Here is a 14522-nt window from a genome sequence, read left to right on the forward strand (position 1 = left end):
TCACACTAGGGCATTTTTACAAAGATTAGTCCCAAATGAAGTTCAAATGAAAATAAAGTTAAGATCCTTCATAAAAGGAAAAGCAAAAGTTGCAGTAAAAGAAGAAGATGATGAAAAAATGAAAGAAAAAAAGGAAAGAGAAAGAAGAAGAAAAGGAAGAAGAAAGAAAAATAAGGGGTATACTACATGTGTGATCTTTGACCAAATTACCCTTGATGAAATCGATGATTTTGAGCCTTATTTAACTCTTTTCTTTTTTAACCCATGCCCCTAGCCTACATTACGGTCCAAATGAAAGTTTTGACCAGATTGGTATATGTTGTTGTCTCAAATGATTTGTCAGACTCAATGTTGGGTCTGAACTACGTAATGACCCGTCCTGAAAAGATAAGTAGGCAGCTTGTTCAAATGACAAGTTCGGTCAATACTTTGTGAATACTTCACCACAAACTAGGGCAGAAATTTTTATTATGGGATGGGATTTTTTAGCCTTAGTTTCCTAGTTCTTAGTGAAACCTAAATCCTAAGCCTACATTTCATCTCGTGTCTTAAAGTCCATCCTAAGATTGGAATATTGATCAAAGTACTTAGTGAGACAATAGTTATAATTCAAGACAAGGATTTTGAAATAAGCTTGAAATAAGTAAGAAAGAATCTCTAAGTGGTGATACAGTGGAGGAGTTATGGTTAGGAGGCTGATATATTAAAAAAAAATCGAGGGCGGGGGGGGGGGGTGGGTGGGGAGGTTTTTCCATTGATATGATTCTCTAAGCCAACATCAAAGTTACATCAGTGTCAAAGTACTGGTAAAATTGTTTCCTATTAAACAAACACAGAAGGTCCAGTAAAAATAAGAAAGTTTGCGCATTCCATTCACATTTTTTAATGAGATTAGGTTATTTGATTGCATGCTTATTTATTTAAATTTCAAAGATATTTTAAAACATTAAGGATGCAATCCAAAGAAGATCCTTGTGGAGAAAGAGCAACCTAATTGGGGCAAATGTCATGTTAGGTTTCATAGACCTTGTTGACCTTATGGGTCATACCCTGTTTTGATTATAACAAATACTCAAGTATTTAATGACTGCCGAGTTGATGTGCAGGTTTATCTTGGTAGTATCCTATGATGGCACTCGGAGACCCAGACGAAAACGAAGACTCTGAAGACCCTAGATATAATCTATTTGTTTTAATTTATATTCGGGTCTGTAATATTTAAGTATGAAAGGTCTGTAATAGTAAATAAGGCTCTGGTTTGTAATAAGCTCACACACATCATATGCATGGTTTATTTTGTAAGCTCAAACCAGATACAAATAAAAAATGACCATAGAAAGACCTTAGGGTATTCCCTTCGGTCGACCGACACCGAACTTTTTCGGTGTCTTCAAATTGGACCCCAAGTAACCTTAGGACACACATTTACACATATGTTTGTTAGACACTTAAATAGGCTTGTATGTTTTGAAACGGGACCAAAGTGCACACATGGTGCACTTTCGGTCGACCAACCAAGTTAGTTCAAAAAGCCCTGGTCGACCGAAACCTCCTTGGGTCAAAAGTTTGACCATCTGGTCAATCGAACCAGGTAGTTCAAAAAGCCCTGGTCGACCGAAACCTCCCTGGTCAAAAGTTTGACCATCTAGTCGACCGAACCAGGTAGTTCAAAAAGCCTTGGTCAACTGAAACCTCCTTGGGTAAAAAATTTGACCATCTGGTCGTTCGACCCTTTTTGTACTCCAACTACTTAGTCGACTGTAGGGTCCTCGGGAGAAATCCCAACGGTCTAGTCGATCGTACCAGCTAGTTCAAAATGGCCTGGTCGACCTCGAAAAATTGAGAAATCGCCCTTTCCTGGTTGACTGACCCCTTAGTTCAAAAGTCCCCTAGTCGACCGAACCATATGAGACTTGGTCGACCGAAACATTTCTGGTCGACCGGACCTCTCGGGTTGCCTTGATTTTTACTGTGGATAAATATTTTTTAAATAGGGTTAAAATGTTTAAATGTCATTAAACTTCCCTAATAATATCCAATAGGTCCCCAACAGTCAAATTTCCTCCTATGTCTATATATATGTGATCATTTGTGCAAATTAGCAATCATTTTTTAGCCACTTCGATTAAGGGAAAATTCTCTGAAAATCCAAAAGCCTATACTACTCATATTTGAGCCTCCTACACTCATACTTACCTTCTCATACTAATTAAACCCTTTGTAAGTTGATTGATTGCTAGTCTGAATAGGTTTGCTCTCCCACTCTTGATTGATTGACACGATTTTATTTGAGAGCAAAACCTAAGGATTCTTAGGGGACTTTGTTGATAAGTCTATCCTAAGAAGACTTTGTTGGATCTTCTAAGCTTGCACCTTCATTGCAAGATCTTGAGAAGATTATATTTGTTTTTGGTTGCAAAAACTTTTCAAACACTTCCAAATATCTTTTGTGCTTTTATCTTGAAAAATATTTGAAGAGATATTTGTTTGTGTGATAGTGATCTTTGTTACAATATTCTTTCACTCATATATTATTTGCAGAATACAAAGATTACACATCTTTTGCAAACCAAATATATACATTACTAGAGCATCATACGATTGAGAAAACCTGCTCATTGAAATATACATATATATTATTTGGTTAGCATCTTTGTGTGAGCATCTTGCCTGAATATCTTGTGATATAAAGATTGCTTGATTGATACTCTCACGCACTCATTACACTGATAGTAAATATAATATCTGAGAGTTGAAATACTGGACCATACTGAGCTTACATATTGAATCATATTGTGGTGTATGTTATTGTGCGTATTTGGGTACACATCTACTTTACACGAAAGCACAATCACTATATCATTTGATTGTAATACACAACTGTTGTATTTCCAGGCGTGGCCTGTAGAGGAAGACTAGCCCTGGAATAGTCCCGGATTGGCTTAGACCCGGTTAGGAAAGTTAGGTGCGTTGTCCTGTTAAGGCGTGTAGGTTGAGGTCAGCCCTGCTAATTGACCTGGTTAAGGTTGAGGTCAGCCCTATGTTAATTTGACCTGGTTGTAAACGGTGTCGCTCCACCCTTAAGTGAGCTATTAGTGGAATCCTCGGGCTTGCGAGTTAGAGGCGGGGACGTAGACACCCTATTTTTGCCAGGGCCAAATAAGATTATTATTATTATTATTATTATTATTATTTTTACTTTTATTATTGTTATTACTTTACTATTATTATTTTTATCATTTTTATTATTTCTATATTATTATTACTTTACTATTATTATTTTTACTATATCTATTATTAATATTATCATTTTTTAAAAAAATATTACATTATTATTATTATTATTATTATTATTATTATTATTATTATTATTATTATTTACAAAAAAAGGTGCAAAATAAGAATAAAAAGGGGGCAGCACATGCTAGGGTTTTGAGATTTTTTTTTTATCAAAGGAGAGGGGGCGCGGGGAGACACACTGAAAAAAAAAAAAAAACCTAAAGCCAGATCTCTCCCTCTCATCTTCACGGCCATAGCAGCGGCAACCTAGCTACCTGCTCTCCCTCTCTTTCACGTATACACACACACGCAGCCACACGACTCCTCCTCATCTCCGACCCCTCTCTCCCTTCCATCTCATTCTTTCTCGCTGCACTAACCAACACCACAGCCACCAACCGAGCACCACTATAACTTGCCACAACCACCACTACCCAATAGCCCAGATTCTGGCCATCGGGAAACTTGTTACCGCCCTTTACCAGACTACCAGAGACGCACCTCTTCCAGCAACATCGTCACTCTCACGTCCTCACTTCTAGAGACGCCGCAACACACAGCAGGAGCAACTCAGCCACCCTTAACCTCACAACTTGCTCCCTTGCGTCCTCACTGCTGGAGTCGTAGCCACACCAGCAGAAGTGACCTAGCCTTATCAACAACCGCACCAACGACAACCTCGGTTGCTTCGCTCGCTACACAGCCGAATGACTTCACGATCGCCTGAACTGCCATCACTCTGGCGGCCCATCCAACTTCAGCGGTGCCTCCATCTCCTCGCTTGCAACTCCGGCCACGAGCCTCCTAGTTGTACCACCACTACAAAAAAACTGGTTTTTAGTGACGAAAGTATTAGTGACGAATTTAATTTCGTCACTAAAAGTTAGTATTAGTGACGGTTTTTAATAATCGTCACTAATAGTTTAAGAATTAATGACGGTTTTAAAAACTGTCACTAATAGGAGATTATTAGTGACAATTTTACAACAGTCACTAATACTTTCGCCACTAAAAACAGCGCGGTAAAAATTTCCGCGCGAAATTTTTCTGGGAAAATATTAGCGACGATTTTATTATATTAGTGACGATTTCAAAACTATCACTAACAGTGTTTTTATTTAAAAAAGATTAAAAAAGAAATGGTTAAAGGTATTAGTGACGATTAGGAAAAACGGTCACTAATAATTGGTATTAGTGATGATATTTAAACCGTCACTATTAGTGTTTTTATTAAAAAATGTTTAAAAAGAAATAGTTAAGAGTATTAGTGACAGTTTGGGAGTAGCGTCACTAATAAGTGGTATTAGTGATGGTTTTGAAACCGTCACTACTAGTATTTTTATTTAAAAAATTATTTTAAAAAACTAATAAAGGGTATTAGTGACGGCTATCACAAAGCGTCACTAATAAGGGTTAGTAGTGATGGTTTTTAAAACCGTAACTACTAGTGTTTTTATTTAAAAAATTATTTTAAAAAATTAGTTAAGGGTATTAGTGACGGTTTGGTATAATTGTCACTAATAATAGGGTATTAGTGACGGTTTTGAAACCATCACTACTAATTCAGACTTTAATTTCAAAAAAACCCTAATGGCCCTTAACCAGCGCCACGGCTCTTACCAAGGCCTTCCTCATCTCTGACCTTTGACCTCTGACCTCTTAGCTCTCCCTCTCTCAAATATCAATCCTCTCCTATCCTCGATCTGGGACCTACTGGTGCTGTGAGTCTGCGAAGTGCAAACGATCCCCAGCTCGAGTCGTCGTCTCCTCCAGGCTCCACAGACCACAGCCACAGGCATCATTCTTCCCCGTCATCTCTTCCAGCCTCGCGCTGCTCCATGGTAAGATACGATGCATTTTATGTTCTATTTTTTTGTGCTACCTTTATCACCTTAGTGCCTAAGAAGAATTGATCCATTAAGGGGCTGTAATTTTGGCCTATTGGCTAAGTAACTAGTGTGTACGAGAACACTGCTAAGGTCCTTGGGGATAGCTTGACTTTGGTTATTTGTGATACCATTTTACATGATCAGAGTGGTTTTTTTTTTTTTTTTAATAGCTCCAACTGAGCTAACAATGAACTATATATCAGAATCCAATCCAGAAGAGAACAAGTCCCTTCAACCAAGTATTCAAGGGCAGCACCTCACTTAGACCCCAACACTTCATCTTACATTCTGACTCTCACTTCTCACACTAGAAGTCCAACAACTGTATGCAGATGTAAAAGCCATAATAGATCATAAACTTCCATTGTAGAAGTACCAATCCTGTAGGATAATTAACACACCAACACAAACCTTCCAGATTAAACCTGAGATACTTCTTCACTAACACACTCCACCAGTTAAAACTCATGTTTGAATTAGGAACCAAAAACATCAGAAACCTGCAGGTACAGAGTATCAACCCTGAATTTAATAAATTCAGACTCATGATAAAACCCTATTCTAACCACCATAAGGACTGAGTAGGCAAAAGAGTCATTAACAAATCACAAAAGATCCAGCAACCCAATGCAAGATCGAAAAACACTAATAGATCGCCATGAGCCTATCCTGAAGGAAATTGAAATTAAATAAACTGTTGTCAATCAAAACAGCCTTCAGTGCACACTCACAACATTCAAGCCTCCAAACTTCAAACCTGAGCCACCAGTAATGAATCACACCAGATACATCTTCCAACACTACCAAATTAAGCTTGCAACCCAAATGAACTGACAACCACCAGATCACAAGCAACCAGCACAAGACACCTAACTTTTCCCACATAGCCCAAGACACCTAACTTCTCCTGAAATTATCCCATGGAGCCCAAGACACCTAACTTCAAGCCTCAGACCACCATCTGTAGTCCAATGCACACTACAGCATTATCAACAGAGGATAGTGCAGTTCAATCTAATATCTTTACTTAAATTTAATATCTTTAATGCATGTATTAGAGATAATGATCTTGATGAAATTATGGAGTTAACTGGGTTTTCTCATGGTGAATTCCCCCTTCGTTATTTAGGCATCCCTCTAGCATCGACTAGGTTGAATGCAATGCACTACTCTCCACTAATTAGTAAGATATCCAATAATATTGATGCTTGGACGAAGAATACTATCTTCTCTGCAGGGAAATTAGAATTAATCAACTCAGTTATTCAAGGTTCAGAGTGCTTTTGGCGTCCAATTTTTCCCATTCCCAGATCTATCATATCGTAAATTATTAAGCTCATTTTTCCAATTTGTTATACAAATTGGGTTATAATTTGATTTTCGAAGACATTGTATTCATTCACAACTGTTAACGAAGTTTATTTGACACCCTTTTTCTCCTACCAATTTAGTAGTAGTAGTTGAAGCCATTGAGCTTATTCCAGCAAAAGAATTATCTTAGTTTATTAAGGCAGCATGCAGCCTGAACATATTCTTTGTCAATGGGCATGTGCATATGCGTATAATTTTTGTGTCGTCATTTAGTAAAATGCTTCCTTTGGCTTGGTCACACACTTGTCCATGGCTATGCAACAAGCAGAAAATGAATCTTAACTTTGAGCACATGCCACAAAAGGTTGGGCTTTGGTTGTTTATTTCAGTAAGCGTTCCATTTCTCCATTGATGAAATGGAACATATTCATATTATTTCAATAAGGGTTCAGGTCACATATATGGAACACATTCTCTATGGATTTGTAAATGATGAAAATTAAGATTTATATGCATTTTTAGCTCAAACAGGGGTAAAATGTGGTTGAATATGTTCTCCTAGGGTATATAAGAAAAGTCAAAGTTTGAAGGGTCAAAAGTCTTGGTAAAAAATATTTTAAAAATTAGTGCATCCACTAAGAAGCACTGAGGTTGATTGCAATTTATCAGAAGGAACAGAAATGCTAAAAATAGCTTTACCCCTCAGCGTCCTATCTGAAACAAAATATTGGTTTAACAAATTGTGAAAGTAAATTGAGAGCTTGGGTCAAACCATTGTTAACTAGCAGCCTGGCAAGGTCTTTTGTTGGGGCATTTTCAATATTCGTGGAGCAGTAGTGTCCATGCCATCTCATTCCCTGGTTGTTTTGGGCTAAACTCAGATATGGCATATAACAGTCCATAGGAATAAAAGATTCCAACTAAGCATGAAAATCCATTCCCATGCTCTCTCATGGGAAATTGGAATCCTATTTTGGGACTAAATTATCCCCTCAATTTTGGCTTGTTGGCTGCGAGAAAAATTTTTATTTCACGTTATTATATATATAATAATAAATTATTATAATTGAAGGAACAAGAGTATTATTTGAATAATGTTATAATAATATAAAATGACAATTGAAATTTTTAGACTATTGTGCCCTGTTATTTTGGTCAATTGGATTATTGTTTTGCTGAATATTTTTATTTATAATGGTTGAAATTTTTAGGACATGGATTTAATTTGTTACATACTCTCAGTAGGTTTCTCTTGCAGAGAAATGATTTTAATTCATATATTGTTTGTACACGCGTCAAGTATATAAATGGCAATCAATTAAAATGCAATTCTCATGTTCAACCAAACACTAACATGACCATCTTATGTACATTCCTAAGAATCTTACAAAATGAACCAAACAAACATATTCCAAGGCAGGCATCACATTCCCAAAAATGAGATTCCTAAGAATGTCATCATAATGTTGTGATTCCACGAACCAAATCCACCTTAGTTGCCAAAATAGTTTTCGTTACTATGTGGTATGTTGTTGGGCTATTTTTGGAACTATGCCTGTAATTTATGCATGGAGTAATATAAATATGTGCATAACAGACACACTCAATGGACAAAATAATTAGGTCAACTATCGTATGTGGATTAGTTGTCAAAGGAATTTGATTCTTATTTGCACATGCATTTATGTATAAACACAGACATAAATGCTCATAGGGCACAACAATTTATTGAACTATCTTATGTGTATCATTGGTGTCTTGCGCACAACTATTCATGCAAGCCTAAAAGTTTAAAGAAACAACAGCTTACAGTAGCATAGAAAAATAAAAAAAGTTGCCTATGGAATGCTTTGGTGACTCTATTTTTGGAAACCAAATCAATAAAATCATCCAAGAATTTCCATATTTTCTTAGCTATCCATCATTCTAAATTAAAATTAAACCATAAATATAAAAAAATAAAAACAATTATAGGTACTTCACAAACTTCAGAAAAGCGTAGATAAAAAACATCAAGGAATGCTTCTAAATCTTTAACTTCTTCCAAATTATGCTCACTTTATCTTTGTTCTCTTGTGGCAATAATATGCAGTTGTAGCATATAATTCACCACTCTCTTTTTCATTCTTGACTCCACAAATAAATAATATTAATATATGAATTAAAAATAATCGCATATACATGGACTTTGCATTGGGTTAATAAGAGTCATAAGACATCCATCAACCATGTATGCACCATTATTTTCACCATCACTGCCTTTGAGGAACATGAAAAATAAGATCCTTACATTAAGGGAGAGTCCTGTTTAAAGAGAAAAAACGAAAGAGGGAGGGAAGGAGGAGGGAGGGACACAGATTAAGGAAAGAAAGTCTTCAAGCCTTTGAGAGAGAAGAGGCTTTGATTCATCAAGTACATGTAATTTATTTATGCATTTTTATCTAAAAATTGAAATTCTCAAAAGGTTTACACCTTAATGCCATAAGGCTTATGCCTTGCCTACTTATCATGGGCTCCTTATGCAAAATTAATTATTGTCATTTCATGTGTGCATCGAAGCTTAGACCCATTCAAGAATGGTTACTATACATTCATGCCTCATCGTACATATGAGACAAATCAATTGTTAAAATTCAATTGAGTATTAATCATATTATGTAGATTAATAATCAATTGAACATGTCGATTATTTGTTTCATTTACGATTAGTCATGTTTGTATTCCAACCATTATTGAATTGTCCAATGTGGACAATTTAGGAAGTTGTATTTACATTCTTGTCATCGTTCACGCTTTCGTCATTGTCATTATATATTTCAATCGTGTCTCTACTTGTGTTCTCTGGGTGCATAGTGGGGTGTGGTGACAACTTGTTAGTGATGGAAAACTGGCAGGTGATGTGCACTTCCCCCATCTCGTGTACTTGGAGAGCCATGGGGAGATGCTGCTGAAATTTATACTGCCTACGAAGAAGGAATTTGAGCGATTGATCGCAATGTAATTGCAACATTCCTGAATGGGATAGGATCCGTACCCTTTAGAAAAAAGGTCGTTGATTATAGGATTCACAATGCATGCGTCATAAACATTCTGACAATGTAATCAACACTATTTACTTGAACATGTTATAGGGAATTAATAAACATGGATAAAAGTTGGATGAACGCTCAGGGTAGGTTTTTGCCAGAATACGTGAAAGTGGTACATGATTTCATAGAGTTTGCGCATCCTCAGGCTGATGGTGCTAGTAGAATAAGGTTTCCTTGCAAGAAATGCCAAAACATAACATTCAAACACATTGATATGGTCCATTCACATTTATTAGACTTTGGAATGGAGAAAAGGTACACAAGATGGGTGTTCCATGGTGAAGATTACGCAGTTTAGAGCGATGATGATGACAATGAAGATGAGGGGGCAAATATAGTAGGTGGTGATACACGTTCGGAAGGGTTAATCGAAATGTTAGGTGACTTACAAAGGGGGATTGCAGTGGACATGGAAGACGTCAGTGTGTCGCGTACTGGTGATAATCTACTTCAGTAGGGACCATACCTTGCGATCCTAGTACGTTAAATCGGTTTGGTAAACCATTTGCTAATCTCGTGAGGGATGCACGGGTGCCCCTATATCCAAACTATAGAAAGTTCTCAAAATTAGAGTTCCTGATAAAGTTGCTTCATGCAAAGACAATGCATGGGTTATCTCAGAGCGCATTCAACATGCATTTAAGCCTCATTAAGGCAGCACTTCCTGATGGTTAAACACTTCCAAAGTACTTTTATAAGGCGAAGACATACATGCGTGAATTAGGTCTCGGTTACAGTACAATACATGTGTGTAGGTATGATTGTGGACTCTTCTATGGTGAACATGAAAATGCGAATGAGTATCCAGAATGTGGTGAACCGAGGTATACAACTAATCAGAAGAAAGGTAAAAATCCCCCAAAAAATTTTGCAATATTGTCCATTAATCTCGCGGCTACAACAATTGTATATGTGCAAAAAGACTGCTACAGATATGAGATGGCATAAAAAGAAACATCTTCAAGATGGAAATACCCTTAGCCATCCAGCGGAGTCCGAAGCTTGGGCCAAGTTTGATAAAATGCATCCATGGTTTGCTAGTGATCCTCGCAACATCAGACTTGGCCTTGCTTCAGATGGGTTCAATCCTTTCAGTAACATGAACAACCCGTACAGTATGTCGCCAGTTATGATGATGTTATACAATATTCTGCCATGGCGATGCATGAAAGAAACCTTCATTTATATGTCTCTGCTTATTCCTGGACCAAGGGCACCTGGTAATGATATTGACGTTTACTTGAGGCCATTAATTGATGAGTTGAAAGAATTATGGGAAAAAGGAGTGGAGACATTTGATGTGCAAACCGGGACAACATTTCGGATGCATGCTATACTTTTGTGGACAATTAATGATTTCCCCGCCTACGGCAATCTGTCGGGCTGGAGCAGAAAAGGTTACTTAGCATGCCTAGTGTGTAATAAGGATGCTGGGTCCTTATCCTTAAAGCATGGACGCAAGATATGTTTTATGTGTCATCATCGGTTTTTACGACCTGGACATCCTTGGAGGACTCGTGGTGTCAGAAGCTTTAATGGAAAGCCTGACTAAAGGTTGCAACCAAACCGACTAAGTGGGGAAGAGATATTAAACCAGCTCAGTTCGATCAAAGTTATTAAATTTGGGAAATCACCTAGCAGTAGAAAAAGGAAACGTGTTGAATGGGAGTTAAATTGGACAAAGAGAAGCATCTTCTTCGAGTTGTCATATTGGAAAGATCTTCCACTATGCCATAACCTGGATGTCATGCACATTAAGAAGAACATTTGTGAGAATGTCATTTGTACATTGTTGGATATAAATGGAAAGACAAAGGGCAACGCAAATGCTCGTAGGGGTATGGAAGATATGGGAATACGGCCTGAGTTGCATCTGATTCGTGATGGGAGACAAACTTCTCATGCCATCAGCCTGTTACATATTTTCAAAAGATGAGAAGAATAATTTTTCGAATGGTTGAAATCAGTGAAGTTCCCTGATGGATATGCATCGAACATATCTCGATGCATAAGCACGAGGGAAGGGAAGATGTTAGGAATGAAAAGTCATGACTGTCAGATCCTTTTGCAACGAGTTTTGCCCGTTTTCCTTCATGGACACTTGATTGAGGATGTTCGCTCGGTGCTAATTGAATTAGGGATCTTCTTTCGACAGTTGTGCTCCAAGAAATTGAGTGTAAACGTACTTGAATGGTTAGCGGAGGACATTGTGATCATACTATGCAAGCTGGAGAAAATATTTCCACCAACATTCTTCGATGTGATGGTCCACCTAGACATTCATTTACCAATGGAGGCCATAATTGGAGGACCGGTCCAATATCGTTGGATGTATCCTATTGAGAGGTAAATTATAAAGTCGTACAATGTTCTCATGATTTCCTTGTTTTTTTTTTTTTTTTTTTTTGTGTACAACTCACTAATGCTGTGTAAATTGCACAGGTTTTTATCCACTTTGAAGGGGTATGTGCGCAATAAGGCACAACCGGAAGGTTCAATCATTGAGGCATACATTGACAGTGAATGTCTTACATTTTGCTCAATGTATCTACATGATATTAAAACAAGGTTCACTCGTGAGGAGCGAAATGTAGACGTTCATGCTATTAGTGTCGAAGAGGAAGAACCGAGGAGCTCTATATTTTGAGAAAATGTTCGGCCCTTCGGTGCACGAGTTTACGATTTCATTGATATGGACGACATACGAAAGGCACATTTTTACGTCCTCAATAATTGTGATGAAATTATTCCATATATCGAGTACGTGGTTCAAAACTCCTTACTTCGCATTGTATTTACATATGCATATATACTTAGTTGACATTAACATGTACTATTGTTGCATATAGCAAACATAAAGCTGAACTTTCCGCTTAAAATGAAAGGAATGTTGACAAAAGACATAGGAAGGAATTTGTCAATTGGTTTGGGTGCCGTGTAAGTAACCACTACTGCCTGAGTTCGCTACAATATACATTTTCAATATTGACGGTTTACTTACCTAAAGTCCTTTGTAATTAATAGATGAAAGTCATGTATTATAATAAAGAACCAATAGCAAGTAAAGATTTATATGCGTTGGCATGTGGCCCCGATCAACGAGTTAACCGCTATAGCGGTTGCATTGTCAACGGCTTATGCTTTCATACCAAGTCCCTCGAACTGCATAGAAGAACCCAAAATTATGGCATTGCGGTGCTAAACACAAAAGGAGATAAGGAAATTGACTATTTTGGTGTGTTGGATGACATTATAGAGCTTCACTATGGAGCTAACAGACTTGTCCACATCTTCAAGTGTACCTGGTGGGACATTAGCAATAAAAAGAGTGGGATAAATACGAATGCCTACTTTACTAGTGTCAATTTCAGTAAAACATGGTATCAAAACGACCCTTTTGTGTTTGCGACGCAGGCAGAACAAGTGTTATACCTTAAGGACACAAAATTAAAGGGTAAATGGCATGTGGCCCAAAAAATTCCTCCTCGAAGTTTGTATGATATTACAGAAGTTGCAGATGGGGAGATGAGTGTTAGCGATGATGCTTTCCAAGAAGATTAGCCATATGATCCCGTAGCAACGCAATCTGCTATCAATGTTGTCGAGGAAGGAGCTGATCCTATACCATTAAATAGGGTTGGTGCCACGGAAGAACACATAGGAACTTCGGACATTAGAATTGAACCCTCTGTATATGTTGACTTTACCGACAGTGATGAAATTGATGGGGATGATGAAACTATGGTTGAGTACTGCAATGAAGAGGAAGACACTCTAGAAAGTGAGGATGATACTGATATTGAGGACGTATAGGGGGTAAGCGTGTTATGTTGTCACCGTGTATTTGAAATGTTAAAACAAGTAAAAATATATTTACTATGCATCCATCTAATATCTAATCTTCTTATATTTACTTGTGAACTGTTTTGCAGACATGGCCCCAGGAGGTTGCCGCCTCTTACTGCAGTCTAGGCTATCGACGACATCATCCCGCGAGGTTTGATGAGGTCACTCGGAGCTCAGACGGAGCAGTTGCAAGGTTGACTGCGGCACAATCTGTAGCATCTCTTTGACCACCTTGACGGGTCTAATAAATACTTTATTTCCACTGTTTTCCTTTCCTTATCCTTCTTGTTCTCCTTTGGCCCGCCATCCGATTCCATCAGTTTGGGGATTAAGCCCAGGGTTGAGTACCGTGTCGACTCCGTCAATAATTCAAGCTCAGATGTTAGTTGATCAAGGATTAACGCTGCTTTGATTTAGCATAATTATATTACCACAATCATTTGTCCCACTCGTGTAATGATTACGTTATTTTGGTATCCTTTGTAACAAAGTGTATTTCGCATCGGGAAATCTAGATTTCTTTAGTGAGATGAACGTCCGAGTGCAGTCGAGGCCACGGTGCAACCAGAGGAAAACAAATTTTGCGCTACAGAAGCACTGAAGGAGATGAGTTGGGAGAAGACGGCAGGAGATCCGGCGGTTCCGTTACGACATTCCTCCTAAGCAATTCAGCATGTACCCTGCCCCGCTTGATGATCTCGGTGCAAAGCTGTGTGTCACGGTGAGGTGGGGCCATTATAGGGATGCTGCACCAATAATGAAATACCAGTCACGACATTGTCTTCACACTGGAGCCCCAGAAAGGTTGACGGAGGTGTTCTTCTAGAACGCCACTTGGTTCTATAGAGCGCATCTGGTTAAGTACTCCTAAAAACAGTTCTTCACTTTTAATATATACACTAAAGATTCTCTAACATTCAAATATATATTTTATATGCCAGGAAGAGTGGTGGTGATACTGTGGACATCTTACACCAATAATGACCGTAGTGACACGGCTTTATTGTGAAACACGTAGCTGTGCTCTCAGTTTAAGACTTATCGTGCTATGACAACAGCATGAGGGACAGGCCATTTTAGGGAGGGATAGGCGATCAGGCAGAAGTGA

The sequence above is a fragment of the Malania oleifera genome, chromosome 10 (assembly GCF_029873635.1).
Source record: "Malania oleifera isolate guangnan ecotype guangnan chromosome 10, ASM2987363v1, whole genome shotgun sequence".
NCBI classification, from domain to species: domain Eukaryota; kingdom Viridiplantae; phylum Streptophyta; class Magnoliopsida; order Santalales; family Ximeniaceae; genus Malania; species Malania oleifera.